This window comes from Kogia breviceps, chromosome 17 (assembly GCF_026419965.1).
Source record: "Kogia breviceps isolate mKogBre1 chromosome 17, mKogBre1 haplotype 1, whole genome shotgun sequence".
NCBI lineage: Eukaryota > Metazoa > Chordata > Mammalia > Artiodactyla > Physeteridae > Kogia > Kogia breviceps.
The window spans coordinates 32,288,704-32,307,254 of record NC_081326.1 but is presented as its reverse complement, the minus strand read 5'-3'; positions in this window follow the sequence as shown (position 1 = coordinate 32,307,254).

The following is an 18,551-nucleotide window of genomic DNA, read 5'->3' as shown; positions in this document are numbered from 1 at the left end:
ACGGAGCTTTCAAAATTGGCAAAAAAGCCTTTGGGATCACACTCCCGTTTCGCTGTTGACTTCCAGCCTTAGTACAGGCTGAGTCTAGCAAGTCCAAAGATACACAACTAAAACACTGGGCCCTTCGCTGATTCACGTTTTTCTATACCCGCTATTCTGGGTATAGCGAACTGCCTAAAGGAAGGGCGCTGGAGTATGTCCAAGAGGCCTCTGCATCTTCTTTAGGCCTGCCGTTTTACACCATGAACTGTGCTTCTGTGGAATTTCGAACGCACGCTGATAATCTCCTAGGGGAATTTCTTACCTCACATAAGAGGTGTTGGAAGGAAATAGAAACAGAGTGCTTTGTTCTGTTGAGCTTACCTAGGGCAAGGGCGACCACCTCCTTGGCGAGTTAGGGATTCTTGAACTGTGTTCCCGAAGCTGTTTAGAGGTCTGAAAATCAAACCGTCCCAAGGAAAAGTGCCGTGTGCTGCACCTTTCTCTGCAAACACAGAGCGACTCTGAAAGGCCTGCGATGCTGGATTTTGCATAAAGGCCCAGAGCACCGTGGGGGTACAGAGTGTTCTGAAACCGAAACGGTTGCTGACACGAGGTGGCAAGCAGAACGGTAAAGCCTCTTCCCCGTCAACTGACACAGAACAGCAATTTAGGGCTCACGGAGCTGTTGCACTCTTTCACGTAGGCAAGGCAAGTCAAGCTCTTCCTTCGAGGCTAGTGCTCACATTGAGCTTCACATTTGCTATAGAGCAGAGCAGGATGAGCTTGCAACTAGGAAGTGCAAGCACAATTCTTCTTTCCACAAAACTAACTCATGGTCTACGCTGAGTCATGCTGGCATATACTGAAAGAGCTGCCCTTACAATGCTTTTCAGGTAGCTTTCACGCCTTATGAACAAAGCTTTCAAAATTGGCAAAAAAGCCTTTGGGATCACACTCCCGTTTCGCTGTTGACTTCCAGCCTTAGTACAGGCTGAGTCTAGCAAGTCCAAAGAGACACAATTAACCCACTGGGCCCTTCGCTGATTCACGTTTTTCTATACCCGCTATTCTGGGTATAGCGAACTGCCTAAAGGAAGGACGCTGGAGGATGTCCAAGAGGCCTCTGCATCCTCCGTGTGCCTGTCGTTTTACACCACGGACTGTGCTTCTGTGGAATTTGGAACGCACGCTGATAATCTCCTCGGGGAATTTCTTACCTCACATAAGAGGTGTTGGAAGGAAATAGAAACAGAGTGCTTTGTTTTGTTGAGCTTACCTAGGGCAAGTGCGACCACGTCCTTGGCGAGTTAGGGATTCTTGAACTGTGTTCACGAAGCTGTTTAGAGGTCGGAAAATCAAACCGTCCAAAGGAAAAGTGCCGGGTTCTGCACCTGTCTCTGCAAACACAGAGCGACTCTGAAAGGCCTGCGATGCTGGATTTTGCATACAGGGCCCAGAGCACCGTGGGGGTACAGAGTGTTCTGAAACCGAAACGGTTGCTGACACGAGGTGGCAAGCAGAACGGTAAAGCCTCTTCCCCGTCAACTGACACAGAACAGCAATTTAGGACTCACGGAGCTGTTCCACTCTTTCACTTAGGCAAGGCAAGTCAAGCTCTTCCTTCGAGGCTAGTGCTCACATTGAGCTTCACATTTGCTATAGAGCAGAGCAGGATGAGCTTGCAACTAGGAAGTGCAAGCACAATGCTTCTTTCCACAAAACTAACTCATGGTCTACGCTGAGTCATGCTGGCATATACTGCAAGAGCTGCCCTTACAATGCTTTTCAGGGAGCTTTCACGCCTTATGAACGGAGCTTTCAAAATTGGCAAAAAAGCCTTTGGGATCACCCTCCTGTTTCCCGGTTGACTTCCAGCCTTAGTACAGGCTGAGTCTAGCAAGTCCAAAGAGGCACAATTAACCCACTGGGCCCTTCGCTGATTCACGTTTTTCTATATCCGCTATTCTGGGTATAGCGAACTGCCTAAAGGAAGGACGCTGGAGGATGTTCAAGAGGCCTCTGCATCTTCCGTACGCCTGTCGTTATACACCTCGCACTGTGCTTCTGTGGAATTTGGAACGCACGCTGATAATCTCCTAGGGGAATTTCTTACCTCACATAAGAGGTGTTGGAAGGAAATAGAAACAGAGTGCTTTTTTCTGTTGAGCTTACCTAGGGCAAGGGCGACCACGTCCTTGGCTCGTTAGGGATTCTTGAACTGTGTTCCCGAAGCTGTTTAGAGGTCGGAAAATCAAACCGTCCCAAGGAAAAGTGCCGTGTGCCGCACCTTTCTCTGCAAACACAGAGCGACTCTGAAAGGCCTGCGATGCTGGATTTTGCATACAGGGCCCAGAGCTCCGTGGGGGTACAGAGTGCTCTGAAACCGAAACGGTTGCTGACACGAGGTGGCAAGCAGAACGGTAAAGCCTCTTCCCCGTCAACTGACACAGAACTGCAATTTAGGGCTCACGGAGCTGTTGCACTCTTTCACTTAGGCAAGGCAAGTCAAGCTCTTCCTTCGAGGCTAGTGCTCACATTGAGCTTCACATTTGCTATAGAGCAGAGCAGGATGAGCTTGCAACTAGGAAGTGCAAGCACAATGCTTCTTTCCACAAAACTAACTCATGGTCTACGCTGAGTCATGCTGGCATATACTGAAAGAGCTGCCCTTACAATGCTTTTCAGGTTGCTTTCACGCCTTATGAACGGAGCTTTCAAAATTGGCAAAAAAGCCTTTGGGATCACACTCCCGTTTCACTGTTGACTTCCAGCCGTAGTACAGGCTGAGTCTTGCAAGTCCAAAGAGGCACAATTAACCCACTGGGCCCTTCGCTGATTCACGTTTTTCTATACCCGCTATTCTGGGTATAGCGAACTGCCTAAAGGAAGGACGCTGGAGGATGTCCAAGAGGCCTCTGCATCTTCCGTACGCCTGTCGTTTTACACCTCGCACTGTGCTTCTGTCGCATTTGGAACACACGCTGATAATCTCCTAGGGGAATTTCTTACCTCACATAAGAGGTGTTGGAAGGAAATAGAAACAGATTGCTTTGTTCTGTTGAGCTTAACTAGGGCAAGGGCGACCACGTCCTTTGCGAGTTAGGGATTCTTGAACTGTGTTCCCGAAGCTGTTTAGAGGTCGGAAAATCAAACCGTCCCAAGGAAAAGTGCCGTGTGCTGCACCTTTCTCTGCAAACACAGAGCGACTCTGAAAGGCCTGCGATGCTGGATTTTGCATACAGGGCCCAGAGCACCGTGGGGGTACAGAGTGTTCTGAAACCGAAACGGTTGCTGACACGAGGTGGCAAGGAGAACGGTAAAGCCTCTTCCCCTTAAACTCACACAGAACAGCAACTTAGGGCTCACGGAGCTGTTGCACTCCTTCACTTAGGCAAGGCAAGTCAAGCTCTTCCTTCGAGGCTAGTGCTCACATTGAGCTTCACATTTGCTATAGAGCAGAGCAGGATGAGCTTGCAACTAGGAAGTGCAAGCACAATGCTTCTTTCCACAAAACTAACTCATGGTCTACGCTGAGTCATGCTGGCATATACTGAAAGAGCAGCCCTTACAATGCTTTTTAGGTTTCTTTCACGCCTTATGAACGGAGCTTTCAAAATTGGCAAAAAAGCCTTTGGGATCACAATCCCGTTTCGCTGTTGACTTCCAGCCTTAGTACAGGCTGAGTCTAGCAAGTCCAAAGAGACACAATTAACCCACTGGGTCCTTCGCTGATTCACGTTTTTCTGTACCCGCTATTCTGGGTATAGCGAACTGCCTAAAGGAAGGACGCTGGAGGATGTCCAAGAGGCCTCTGCATTCTCCGTACGCCTGTCATTTTATACCATGAACTGTGCTTCTGTGGAATTTGGAACGCACGCTGATAATCTCCTAGGGGAATTTCTTACCTCACATAAGAGGTGTTGGAAGGAAATAGAAACAGAGTGCTTTGTTCTGTTGAGCTTAACAAGGGCAAGGGCGAACACGTCTTGGATAGTTAGGGATTCTTGAACTGTGTGCCCGAAGCTGTTTAGAGGTTGGAAAATCAAACCGTCCCAAGGAAAAGTGCCGTGCGCTGCACCTTTCTCTGCAAACACAGAGCGACTCTGAAAGGCCTGCGATGCTGGATTTTGCATACAGGGCCCAGAGCACCGTGGGGGTACAGAGTGTTCTGAAACCGAAACGGTTGCTGACACGAAGTGGCAAATAGAACGGTAAAGCCTCTTCCCCGTCAACTGACACAGAACAGCAATTTAGGGCTCACGGAGCTGTTGCACTCTTTCATTTAGGCAAGGCAAGTGAAGCTCCTCCTTCGAGGCTATTGCTCACATTGAGCTTCACACTTGCTATAGAGCAGAGCAGGATGAGCTTGCAACTAGGAAGTGCAAGCACAATGCTTCTTTCCAAAAAATTAACTCATGGTCTACGCTGAGTCATGCTGGCATATACTGAAAGAGCTGCCCTTACAATGCTTTTCAGGTTGCTTTCACGCCTTATGAACGGAGATTTCAAAATTGGCAAAAAAGCCTTTGCGATCACATTCCCGTTTCGCTGTTGACTTCCAGCCTTAGTACAGGCTGAGTCTAGCAAGTCAAAAGAGGCACAATTAACCCACTGGGCCCTTCGCTGATTCACGTTTTTCTATACCCGCTATTCTGGGTATAGCGACCTGCCTAAAGGAAGGACGCTGGAGGATGTCCAAGAGGCCTCTGCATCTTCCGTACGCCTGTCGTTTTACACCTCGCACTGTGCTTTTGTCGCATTTGGAACCCACGCTGATAATCTCCTAGGGGAATTTCTTACCTCACATAAGAGGTGTTGGAAGGATATAGAAACAGAGTGCTTTGTTCTGTTGAGCTTACCTAGGGCAAGGGCGACCACGTCCTTGGCGAGTTAGGGATTCTTGAACTGTGTTCCCGAAGCTGTTTAGAGGTCGGAAAATCAAACCGTCCCAAGGAAAAGTGCCGTGTGCTGCACCTTTCTCTGCAAACACAGAGCGACTCTGAAAGGCCTGCGATGCTGGATTTTGCATACAGGGCCCAGAGCTCCGTGGGGGTACAGAGTGTTCTGAAACCGAAACGGTTGCTGACACGAGGTGGCAAGGAGAACGGTAAAGCCTCTTCCCCGTAAACTCACACAGAACAGCAATTTAGGGCTCACGGAGCTGTTGCACTCTTTCACTTAGGCAAGGCAAGTCAAGCTCTTCCTTTGAGGCTAGTGCCCACATTGAGCTTCACATTTGCTATAGAGCAGAGCAGGATGAGCTTGCAACTAGGAAGTGCAAGCACAATGCTTCTTTCCACAAAACTAACTCATGGTCTACGCTGAGTCATGCTGGCATATACTGAAAGAGCTGCCCTTACAATGCTTTTCAGGTTGCTTTCACGCCTTATGAACGGAGCTTTCAAAATTGGCAAAAAAGCCTTTGGGATCACACTCCCGTTTCGCTGTTGACTTCCAGCCTTAGTACAGGCTGAGTCTAGCAAGTCCAAAGAGACACAATTAACCCACTGGGTCCTTCGCTGATTCACGTTTTTCTATACCCGCTATTCTGGGTATAGCGAACTTCCTAAAGGAAGGACGCTGGAGGATGTCCAAGAGGCCTCTGCATCTTCCGTTCGCCTGTCGTTTTACACCTCGCACTGTGCTTCTGTAGCATTTGGAACGCACGCTGATAATCTCCTAGGGGAATTTCTTACCTCACATAAGAGGTGTTTGAAGGAAATAGAAACAGATTGCTTTGTTCTGTGGAGCTTACCTAGGGCAAGGGCGACCACGTCCTTGGCGAGTTAGGGATTCTTGAACTGTGTTCCCAAAGCTGTTTAGAGGTCGGAAAATCAAACCGTCCCAAGGAAAAGTGCCGTGTGCTGCACCTTTCTCTGCAAACACAGAGCGACTCTGAAAGGCCTGCGATGCTGGATTTTGCATACAGGGCCCAGAGCACCGTGGGGGTACAGAGTGTTCTGAAACCGAAACGGTTGCTGACACGAGGTGGCAAGGAGAACGGTAAAGCCTCTTCCCCGTCACCTGACACAGAAGAGCAATTTAGGGCTCACGGAGCTGTTGCACTCTTTCACTTAGGCAAGGCAAGTCAAGCTCTTCCTTCGAGGCTAGTGCCCACATTGAGCTTCACATTTGCTATAGACCAGAGCAGGATGAGCTTGCAACTAGGAAGTGCAAGCACAATGCTTCTTTCCACAAAACTAACTCATAGACTACGCTGAGTCATGCTGGCATATACTGAAAGAGCTGCCCTTACAATGCTTTTCAGGTAGCTTTCACGCCTTATGAACGGAGCTTTCAAAATTGGCAAAAAAGCCTTTGGGATCACACTCCCGTTTCGCTGTTGACTTCCAGCCTTAGAACAGGCTGAGTCTAACAAGTCCAAAGAGACACAACTAACCCACTTGGCCCTTCGCTGATTCACGTTTTTCTATACCCGCTATTCTGGGTATAGCGAACTGCCTAAAGGAAGGACGCTGGAGGATGTCCAAGAGGCCTCTGCATTCTCCGTACGCCTGTCATTTTATACCATGAACTGTGCTTCTGTGGAATTTGGAACGCACGCTGATAATCTCCTAGGGGAATTTCTTACCTCACATAAGAGGTGTTGGAAGGAAATAGAAACAGAGTGCTTTGTTCTGTTGAGCTTAACAAGGGCAAGGGCGAACACGTCTTGGATAGTTAGGGATTCTTGAACTGTGTGCCCGAAGCTGATTAGAGTTTGGAAAATCAAACCGTCCCAAGGAAAAGTGCCGTGCGCTGCACCTTTCTCTGCAAACACAGAGCGACTCTGAAAGGCCTGCGATGCTGGATTTTGCATAAAGGGCCCAGAGCACCGTGGGGGTACAGAGTGTTCTGAAACCGAAACGGTTGCTGACACGAAGTGGCAATAGAACGGTAAAGCCTCTTCCCCGTCAACTGACACAGAACAGCAATTTAGGGCTCACGGAGCTGTTGCACTCTTTCATTTAGGCAAGGCAAGTGAAGCTCCTCCTTCGAGGCTATTGCTCACATTGAGCTTCACACTTGCTATAGAGCAGAGCAGGATGAGCTTGCAACTAGGAAGTGCAAGCACAATGCTTCTTTCCACAAAACTAACTCATGGTCTACGCTGAGTCATGCTGGCATATACTAAAAGAGCTGCCGTTACAATGCTTTTCAGGTAGCTTTCACGCCTTATGAACGGAGCTTTTAAAATTGGCAAAAGAGCCTTTGGGATCACACTCCCGTTTCGCTGTTGACTTCCAGCCTTAGTACAGGCTGAGTCTAGCAAGTGCAAAGAGACACAACTAACCCAATGGGCCCTTCGCTGATTCACGTTTTTCTATACCCGCTATTTTGGGTATAGCGACCTGCCTAAAGGAAGGACGCTGGAGGATGTCCAAGAGGCCTCTGCATCTTCCGTACGCCTGTCGTTTTACACCTCGCACTGTGCTTTTGTCGCATTTGGAACGCACGCTGATAATCTCCTAGGGGAATTTCTTACCTCACATAAGAGGTGTTGGAAGGAAATAGAAACAGAGTGCTTTGTTCTGTTGAGCTTACCTAGTTCAATGGCGACCACGTCCTTGGCGAGTTAGGGATTCTTGAACTGTGTTCCCGAAGCTCTTTAGAGGTCGGAAAATCAAACCGTCCCAAGGAAAAGTGCCGTGTGCTGCACCTTTCTCTGCAAACACAGAGCGACTCTGAAAGGCCTGCGATGCTGGATTTTGCATACAGGGCCCAGAGCACCATGGGGGTACAGAGTGTTCTGAAACCGAAACGGTTGCTGACACGAGGTGGCAAGAAGAACGGTAAAGCCTCTTCCCCGTAAACTCACACAGAACAGCAACTTAGGGCTCACGGAGCTGTTGCACTCTTTCACTTAGGCAAGGCAAGTGAAGCTCTTCCTTCGAGGCTATTGCTCACATTGAGCTTCACATTTGCTATAGAGCAGAGCAGGATGAGCTTGCAACTAGGAAGTGCAAGCACAATGCTTCTTTCCACAAAACTAACTCATGGTCTACGCTGAGTCATGCTGGCATATACTGAAAGAGCTGCCCTTACAATGCTTTTCAGGTTGCTTTCACGCCTTATGAACGGAGCTTTCAAAATTGGCAAAAAAGCCTTTGGGATCACACTCCCGTTTCGCTGTTGACTTCCAGCCGTAGTACAGGCTGAGTCTAGCAAGTGCAAAGAGACACAACTAACCCAATGGGCCCTTCGCTGATTCACGTTTTTCTATACCCGCTATTCTGGGTATAGCGAACTGCCTAAAGGAAGGACGCTGGAGTATGTCCAAGAGGCCTCTGCATTCTCCGTATGCCTGTCATTTTATACCATGAACAGTGCTTCTGTGGAATTTCGAACGCACGCTTATAATCTCCTAGGGGAATTTCTTACCTCACATAAGAGGTGTTGGAAGGAAATAGAAACAGAGTGCTTTGTTCTGTTGAGCTTAACAAGGGCAAGGGCGACCACTTCCTTGGCGAGTTAGGGATTCTTGAACTGTGTTCCCGAAACTGTTTAGAGGTCGGAAAATCAAACCGTCCCAAGGAAAAGTGCCGTGTGCTGCACCTTTCTCTGCAAACACAGAGCGACTCTGAAAGGCCTGCAATGCTGGATTTTGCATACAGGGCCCAGAGCTCCGTGGGGGTACAGAGTGTTCTGAAACCGAAACGGTTGCTGACACGAGGTGTCAAGGAGAACGGTAAAGCCTCTTCCCCGTCAACTGACACAGAACAGCAATTTAGGGCTCACGGAGCTGTTGCACTCTTTCAATTAGGCAAGGCAAGTCAAGCTCTTCCTTCGAGGCTAGTGCCCACATTGAGCTTCACATTTGCTATAGAGCAGAGCAGGATGAGCTTGCAACTAGGAAGTGCAAGCACAATGCTTCTTTCCACAAAACTAACTCATGGTCTACGCTGAGTCATGCTGGCATATACTGAAAGAGCTGCCCTTACAATGCTTTTCAGGTAGCTTTCACGCCTTATGAACGGAGCTTTCAAAATTGGCAAAAAAGCCTTTGGGATCACACTCCCGTTTCGCTGTTGACTTCCAGCCTTAGAACAGGCTGAGTCTAACAAGTCCAAAGAGACACAACTAACCCACTTGGCCCTTCGCTGATTCACGTTTTTCTATACCCGCTATTCTGGGTATAGCGAACTGCCTAAAGGAAGGACGCTGGAGGATGTCCAAGAGGCCTCTGCATTCTCCGTACGCCTGTCATTTTATACCATGAACTGTGCTTCTGTGGAATTTGGAACGCACGCTGATAATCTCCTAGGGGTATTTCTTACCTCACATAAGAGGTGTTGGAAGGAAATAGAAACAGAGTGCTTTGTTCTGTTGAGCTTAACAAGGGCAAGGGCGAACACGTCTTGGATAGTTAGGGATACTTGAACTGTGTGCCCGAAGCTGTTTAGAGGTTGGAAAATCAAACTGTCCCAAGGAAAAGTGCCGTGCGCTGCACCTTTCTCTGCAAACACAGAGCGACTCTGAAAGGCCTGCGATGCTGGATTTTGCATACAGGGCCCAGAGCACTATGGGGGTACAGAGTGTTCTGAAACCGAAACGGTTGCTGACACGAGGTGGCAAGGAGAACGGTAAAGCCTCTTCCCCGTCAACTCACACAGAACAGCAACTTAGGGCTCACGGAGCTGTTGCACTCTTTCACTTAGGCAAGGCAAGTGAAGCTCTTCCTTCGAGGCTATTGCTCACATTGAGCTTCACATTTGCTATAGAGCAGAGCAGGATGAGCTTGCAACTAGGAAGTGCAAGCACAATGCTTCTTTACACAAAACTAACTCATGGTCTACGCTGAGTCATGCTGGCATATACTGAAAGAGCTGCCCTTACAATGCTTTTCAGGTTGCTTTCACGCCTTATGAACGGAGATTTCAAAATTGGCAAAAAAGCCTTTGGGATCACACTCCCGTTTCGCTGTTGACTTCCAGCCTTAGTACAGGCTGAGTCTAGCAAGTGCAAAGAGACACAACTAACCCAATGGGCCCTTCGCTGATTCACGTTTTTCTATACCTGCTATTCTGGGTATAGCGACCTGCCTAAAGGAAGGACGCTGGAGGATGTCCAAGAGGCCTCTGCATCTTCCGTACGCCTGTCGTTTTACACCTTGCACTGTGCTTTTGTCGCATTTGGAACGCACGCTGATAATCTCCTAGGGGAATTTCTTACCTCACATAAGAGGTGTTGGAAGGAAATAGAAACAGAGTGCTTTGTTCTGTTGAGCTTACCTAGGGCAAGGGCGACCACGTCCTTGGCGAGTTAGGGATTCTTGAACTGTGTTCCCGAAGCTGTTTAGAGGTCGGAAAATCAAACCATCCCAAGGAAAAGTGCCGTGTGCTGCACCATTCTCTGCAAACACAGAGCGACTCTGAAAGGCCTGCGATGCTGGATTTTGCATACAGGGCCCAGAGCACCATGGGGGTACAGAGTGTTCTGAAACCGAAACGGTTGCTGACACGAGGTGTCAAGGAGAACGGTAAAGCCTCTTCCCCGTAAACTCACACAGAACAGCAATTTAGGGCTCACGGAGCTGTTGCACTCTTTCACTTAGGCAAGGCAAGTCAAGCTCTTCCTTCGAGGCTAGTGCCCACATTGAGCTTCACATTTGCTATAGAGCAGAGCAGGATGAGCTTGCAACTAGGAAGTGCAAGCACAATGCTTCTTTCCACAAAATTAACTCATAGTCTACGCTGAGTCATGCTGGCATATACTGAAAGAGCTGCCCTTACAATGCTTTTCAGGTAGCTTTCACGACTTATGAACGGAGCTTTCAAAATTGGCAAAAAAGCCTTTGGGATCACACTCCCGTTTCCCTGTTGACTTCCAGCCTTAGTACAGGCTGAGTCTAACAAGTCCAAAGAGACACAACTAACCCACTTGGCCCTTCGCTGATTCACGTTTTTCTATACCCGCTATTCTGGGTATAGCGAACTGCCTAAAGGAAGGACGCTGGAGTATGTCCAAGACGCCTCTGCATTCTCCGTACGCCTGTCATTTTATACCATGAACTGTGCTTCTGTGGAATTTCGAACGCACGCTGATAATCTCCTAGGGGAATTTCTTACCTCACATAAGAGGTGTTGGAAGGAAATAGAAACAGAGTGCTTTGTTCTGTTGAGCTTAACAAGGGCAAGGGCGAACACGTCCTTGGCTAGTTAGGGATTCTTGAACTTGTGCCCGAAGCTGTTTAGAGGTTGGAAAATCAAACCGTCCCAAGGAAAAGTGCCGTGTGCTGCACCTTTCTCTGCAAACACAGAGCGACTCTGAAAGGCCTGCGATGCAGGATTTTGCATACAGGGCCCAGAGCACCGTGGGGGTACAGAGTGTTCTGAAATCGAAACGGTTGCTGACACGAAGTGGCAAATAGAACGGTAAAGCCTCTTCCCCGTAAACTGACACAGAACAGCAATTTAGGGCTCATAGAGCTGTTGCACTCTTTCACAAAGGCAAGGCAAGTCAAGCTCTTCCTTCGAGGCTAGTGCTCACATTGAGCTTCACATTTGCTATAGAGCAGAGCAGGATGAGCTTGCAACTAGGAAGTGCAAGCACAATGCTTCTTTCCACAAAACTAACTCATGGTCTACGCTGAGTCATGCTGGCATATACTGAAAGAGCTGCCCTTACAATGCTTTTCAGGTTGCTTTCACGCCTTATGAACGGAGCTTTCAAAATTGGCAAAAAAGCCTTTGGGATCACACTCCCGTTTTGCTGTTGACTTCCAGCCTTAGTACAGGCTGAGTCTAGCAAGTCCAAAGAGACACAACTAACCCACTGGGCCCTTCGCTGATTCACGTTTTTCTATACCCGCTATTCTGGGTATAGCGAACTGCCTAAAGGAAGGACGCTGGAGGATGTCCAAGAGGCCTCTGCATCTTCCGTACGCCTGTCGTTTTACACCTCGCACTGTGCTTCTGTCGCATTTGGAACACACGCTGATAATCTCCTAGGGGAATTTCTTACCTCACATAAGAGGTGTTGGAAGGAAATAGAAACAGAGTGCTTTGTTCTGTTGAGCTTACTTAGGGCAAGGGCGACCACTTCCTTGGCGAGTTAGGGATTCTTGAACTGTGTTCCCGAAACTGTTTAGAGGTCGGAAAATCAAACCGTCCCAAGGAAAAGTGCCGTGTGCTGCACCTTTCTCTGCAAACACAGAGCGACTCTGAAAGGCCTGCAATGCTGGATTTTGCATACAGGGCCCAGAGCTCCGTGGGGGTACAGAGTGTTCTGAAACCGAAACGGTTGCTGACACGAGGTGGCAAGGAGAACGGCAAAGCCTCTTCCCCGTCAACTGACACAGAACAGCAATTTAGGGCTCACGGAGCTGTTGCACTCTGTCACTTAGGCAAGGCAAGTCAAGCTCTTCCTTCGAGGCTAGTGCTCACATTGAGCTTCACATTTGCTATAGAGCAGAGCAGGATGAGTTTGCAACTAGGAAGTGCAAGCACAATGCTTCTTTCCACAAAACTAACTCATGGTCTACGCTGAGTCATGCTGGCATATACTGAAAGAGCTGCCCTTACAATGCTTTTCATGTAGCTTTCACGCCTTATGAACGGAGCTTTCAAAATTGGCAAAAAAGCCTTTGGGATCACACTCCCGTTTCGCTGTTGACTTCCAGCCTTAGTACAGGCTGAGTCTAGCAAGTCCAAAGAGACACAATTAACCCACTGGGCCCTTCGCTGATTCACGTTTTTCTATACCCGCTATTCTGGGTATAGCGAACTGCCTAAAGGAAGGACGCTGGAGGATGTCCAAGAGGCCTCTGCATCTTCCGTACGCCTGTCATTTTACACCACGGACTGTGATTCTGTGGAATTTGGAACGCACGCTGATACTCTCCTAGGGGAATTTCTTACCTCACATAAATGGTGTTGGAAGGAAATAGAAACAGAGTACTTTTCTCTGTTGAGCTTACCTAGGGCAAGGGCGACCACGTCCTTGGCGAGTTAGGGATTCTTGAACTGTGTTCCCGAAGCTGTTTAGAGGTCGTAAAATCAAACCGTCCCAAGGAAAAGTGCCGTGTGCTGCACCTTTCTCTGCAAACACAGAGCGACTCTGAAAGGCCTGCGATGCTGGATTTTGCATACAGGGCCGAGAGCACCGTGGGGGTACAGAGTGTTCTGAAACCGAAACGGTTGCTGACACGAGGTGGCAAGGAGAACGGTAAAGACTCTTCCCAGTCAACTGACACGGAACAGCAACTTAGGGCTCACGGAGCTGTTGCACTCTTTCACTTAGGCAAGGCAAGTCAAGCTCTTCCTTCGAGGCTAGTGCTCACATTGAGCTTCACATTTGCTATAGAGCAGAGCAGGATGAGCTTGCAACTAGGAAGTGCAAGCACAATGCTTCTTTCCACAAAACTAACTCATGGTCTACGCTGAGTCATGCTGGCATATACTGAAAGAGCTGCCCTTACACTGCTTTTCAGGTAGCTTTCACGCCTTATGAACGGAGCTTTCAAAATTGGCAAAAAAGCCTTTGGGATCACACTCCCGTTTCGCTGTTGACTTCCAGCCTTAGTACAGGCTGAGTTTACCAAGTCCAAAGAGACTCAATTAACCCACTGGGCCCTTCGCTGATTCACGTTTTTCTATACCCGCTATTCTGGGTATAGCGAACTGCCTAAAGGAAGGTCGCTGGAGGATGTCCAAGAGGGCTCTGCATCTTCCGTATGCCTGTCGTTTTACACCATGAATTGTGCTTCTGTGGAATTTGGAACGCACGCTGATAATCTCCTAGGGGAATTTCTTACCTCACATAAGAGGTGTTGGAAGGAAATAGAAACAGAGTACTTTTCTCTGTTGAGCTTACCTAGGGCAAGGGCGACCACGTCCTTGGCGAGTTAGGGATTCTTGAACTGTGTTCCCGAAGCTGTTTAGAGGTCGGAAAATCAAACCGTCCCAAGGAAAAGTGCCGTGTGCTGCACCTTTCTCTGCAAACACAGAGCGACTCTGAAAGGCCTGCGATGCTGGATTTTGCATACAGGGCCCAGAGCTCCGTGGGGGTACAGAGTGTTCTGAAACCGAAACGGTTGCTGACACGAGGTGTCAAGGAGAACGGTAAAGCCTCTTCCCAGTCAACTGACACAGAACAGCAATTTAGGGCTCACGGAGCTGTTGCACTCTTTCACTTAGGCAAGGCAAGTCAAGCTCTTCCTTCGAGGCTAGTGCCGACATTGAGCTTCACATTTGCTATAGAGCAGAGAAGGATGAGCTTGCAACTAGGAAGTGCAAGCACAATGCTTCTTTCCACAAAACTAACTCATAGTCTACGCTGAGTCATGCTGGCATATACTGAAAGAGCTGCCCTTACAATGCTTTTCAGGTAGCTTTCACGCCTTATGAACGGAGCTTTCAAAATTGGCAAAAAAGCCTTTGGGATCACACTCCCATTTCGCTGTTGACTTCCAGCCTTAGAACAGGCTGAGTCTAACAAGTCCAAAGAGACACAACTAACCCACTTGGCCCTTCGCTTATTCACGTTTTTCTATACCCGCTATTCTGGGTATAGCGAACTGCCTAAAGGAAGGACGCTGGAGGATGTCCAAGAGGCCTCTGCATTCTCCGTACGCCTGTCATTTTATACCATGAACTGTGCTTCTGTGGAATTTGGAACGCACGCTGATAATCTCCTAGGGGAATTTCTTACCTCACATAAGAGGTGTTGGAAGGAAATAGAAACAGAGTGCTTTGTTTTGTTGAGCTTAACAAGGGCAAGGGCGAACACGTCTTGGATAGTTAGGGATTCTTGAACTGTGTGCCCGAAGCTGTTTAGAGGTTGGAAAATCAAACCGTCCCAAGGAAAAGTGCCGTGCGCTGCACCTTTCTCTGCAAACACAGAGCGACTCTGAAAGGCCTGCGATGCTGGATTTTGCATACAGAGCCCAGAGCACCGTGGGGGTACAGAGGGTTCTGAAACTGAAACGGTTGCTGACACGAAGTGGCAAATAGAACGGTAAAGCCTCTTCCCCGTCAAATGACACAGAACAGCAATTTAGGGCTCACGGAGCTGTTGCACTCTTTCATTTAGGCAAGGCAAGTCAAGCTCTTCCTTCGAGGCTATTGCTCACATTGAGCTTCACATTTGCTATAGAGCAGAGCAGGATGAGCTTGCAACTAGGAAGTGCAAGCACAATGCTTCTTTCCACAAAACTAACTCATGGTCTACGCTGAGTCATGCTGGCATATACTGAAAGAGCTGCCCTTACAATGCTTTTCAGGTTGCTTTCACGCCTTATGAACGGAGCTTTCAAAATTGGCAAAAAAGCCTTTGGGATCACACTCCCGTTTCGCTGTTGACTTCCAGCCTTAGTACAGGCTGAGTCTAGCAAGTGCAAAGAGACACAACTAACCCAATGGGCCCTTCGCTGATTCACGTTTTTCTATACCCGCTATTCTGGGTATAGCGACCTGCCTAAAGGAAGGACGCTGGAGGATGTCCAAGAGGCCTCTGCATCTTCCGTACGCCTGTCGTTTTACACCTCGCACTGTGCTTTTGTCGCATTTGGAACGCACGCTGATAATCTCCTAGGGGAATTTCTTACCTCACATAAGAGGTGTTGGAAGGAAATAGAAACAGAGTGCTTTGTTCTGTTGAGCTTACCTAGGGCAAGGGCGACCACGTCCTTGGCGAGTTAGGGATTCTTGAACTGTGTTCCCGAAGCTGTTTAGAGGTCGGAAAATCAAACCGTCCCAAGGAAAAGTGCCGTGTGCTGCACCTTTCTCTGCAAACACAGAGCGACTCTGAAAGGCCTGTGATGCTGGATTTTGCATACAGGGCCCAGAGCACCATGGGGGTACAGAGTGTTCTGAAACCGAAACGGTTGCTGACACGAGGTGTCAAGGAGAACGGTAAAGCCTCTTCCCCGTAAACTCACACAGAACAGCAATTTAGGGCTCACGGAGCTGTTGCACTCTCTCACTTAGGCAAGGCAAGTCAAGCTCTTCCTTCGAGGCTAGTGCCCACATTGAGCTTCACATTTGCTATAGAGCAGAGCAGGATGAGCTTGCAACTAGGAAGTGCAAGCACAATGCTTCTTTCCACAAAATTAACTCATAGTCTACGCTGAGTCATGCTGGCATATACTGAAAGTGCTGCCCTTACAATGCTTTTCAGGTAGCTTTCACGCCTTATGAACAGAGCTTTCAAAATTGGCAAAAAAGCCTTTGGGATCACACTCCCGTTTCCCTGTTGACTTCCAGCCTTAGTACAGGCTGAGTCTAACAAGTCCGAAGAGACACAACTAACCCACTTGGCCCTTCGCTGATTCACGTTTTTCTATACCCGCTATTCTGGGTATAGCGAAATGCCTAAAGGAAGGACGCTGGAGTATGTCCAAGAGGCCTCTGCATTCTCCGTACGCCTGTCATTTTATACCATGAACTGTGCTTCTGTGGAATTTCGAACGCACGCTGATAATCTCCTAGGGGAATTTCTTACCTCACATAAGAGGTGTTGGAAGGAAATAGAAACAGAGTGCTTTGTTCTGTTGAGCTTAACAAGGGCAAGGGCGAACACGTCCTTGGCTAGTTAGGGATTCTTGAACTTGTGCCCGAAGCTGTTTAGAGGTTGGAAAATCAAACCGTCCCAAGGAAAAGTGCCGTGTGCTGCACCTTTCTCTGCAAACACAGAGCGACTCTGAAAGGCCTGCGATGCTGGATTTTGCATACAGGGCCCAGAGCACCGTGGGGGTACAGAGTGTTCTGAAATCGAAACGGTTGCTGACACGAAGTGGCAAATAGAACGGTAAAGCCTCTTCCCCGTAAACTGACACAGAACAGCAATTTAGGGATCATAGAGCGGTTGCACTCTTTCACATAGGCAAGGCAAGTCAAGCTCTTCCTTCGAGGCTAGTGCTCACATTGAGCTTCACATTTGCTATAGAGCAGAGCAGGATGAGCTTGCAACTAGGAAGTGCAAGCACAATGCTTCTTTCCACAAAACTAACTCATGGTCTACGCTGAGTCATGCTGGCATATACTGAAAGAGCTGCCCTTACAATGCTTTTCAGGTTGCTTTCACGCCTTATGAACGGAGCTTTCAAAATTGGCAAAAAAGCCTTTGGGATCACACTCCCGTTTTGCTGTTGACTTCCAGCCTTAGTACAGGCTGAGTCTAGCAAGTCCAAAGAGACACAACTAACCCACTGGGCCCTTCGCTGATTCACGTTTTTCTATACCCGCTATTCTGGGTATAGCGAACTGCCTAAAGGAAGGACGCTGGAGGATGTCCAAGAGGCCTCTGCATCTTCCGTACGCCTGTCGTTTTACACCTCGCACTGTGCTTCTGTCGCATTTGGAACACACGCTGATAATCTCCTAGGGGAATTTCTTACCTCACATAAGAGGTGTTGGAAGGAAATAGAAACAGAGTGCTTTGTTCTGTTGAGCTTACCTAGGGCAAGGGCGACCACTTCCTTGGCGAGTTAGGGATTCTTGAACTGTGTTCCCGAAACTGTTTAGAGGTCGGAAAATCAAACCGTCCCAAGGAAAAGTGCCGTGTGCTGCACCTTTCTCTGCAAACACAGAGCGACTCTGAAAGGCCTGCAATGCTGGATTTTGCATACAGGGCCCAGAGCTCCGTGGGGGTACAGAGTGTTCTGAAACCGAAACGGTTGCTGACACGAGGTGTCAAGGAGAACGGTAAAGCCTCTTCCCCGTCAACTGACACAGAACAGCAATTTAGGGCTCACGGAGCTGTTGCACTCTGTCACTTAGGCAAGGCAAGTCAAGCTCTTCCTTCGAGGCTAGTGCTCACATTGAGCTTCACATTTGCTATAGAGCAGAGCAGGATGAGTTTGCAACTAGGAAGTGCAAGCACAATGCTTCTTTCCACAAAACTAACTCATGGTCTACGCTGAGTCATGCTGGCATATACTGAAAGAGCTGCCCTTACAATGCTTTTCAGGTAGCTTTCACGCCTTATGAACGGAGCTTTCAAAATTGGCAAAAAAGCCTTTGGGATCACACTCCCGTTTCGCTGTTGACTTCCAGCCTTAGTACAGGCTGAGTCTAGCAAGTCCAAAGAGACACAATTAACCCACTGGGCCCTTCGCTGATTCACGTTTTTCTATACCCGCTATTCTGCGTATAGCGAACTGCCTAAAGGAAGGACGCTGGAGCATGTCCAAGAGGACTCTGCATCTTCCGTACGCCTGTCGTTTTACACCACGGACTGTGATTCTGTGGAATTTGGAACGCACGCTGATACTCTCCTAGGGGAATTTCTTACCTCACATAAATGGTGTTGGAAGGAAATAGAAACAGAGTACTTTTGTCTGTTGAGCTTACGTAGGGCAAGGGCGACCACGTCCTTGGCGAGTTAGGGATTCTTGAACTGTGTTCCCGAAGCTGTTTAGAGGTCGGAAAATCAAACCGTCCCAAGGAAAAGTGCCGTGTGCTGCACCTTTCTCTGCAAACACAGAGCGACTCTGAAAGGCCTGCGATGCTGGATTTTGCATACAGGGCCCAGAGCACCGTGGGGGTACAGAGTGTTCTGAAACCGAAACGGTTGCTGACACGAGGTGGCAAGCAGAACGGTAAAGCCTCTTCCCCGTCAACTGACAC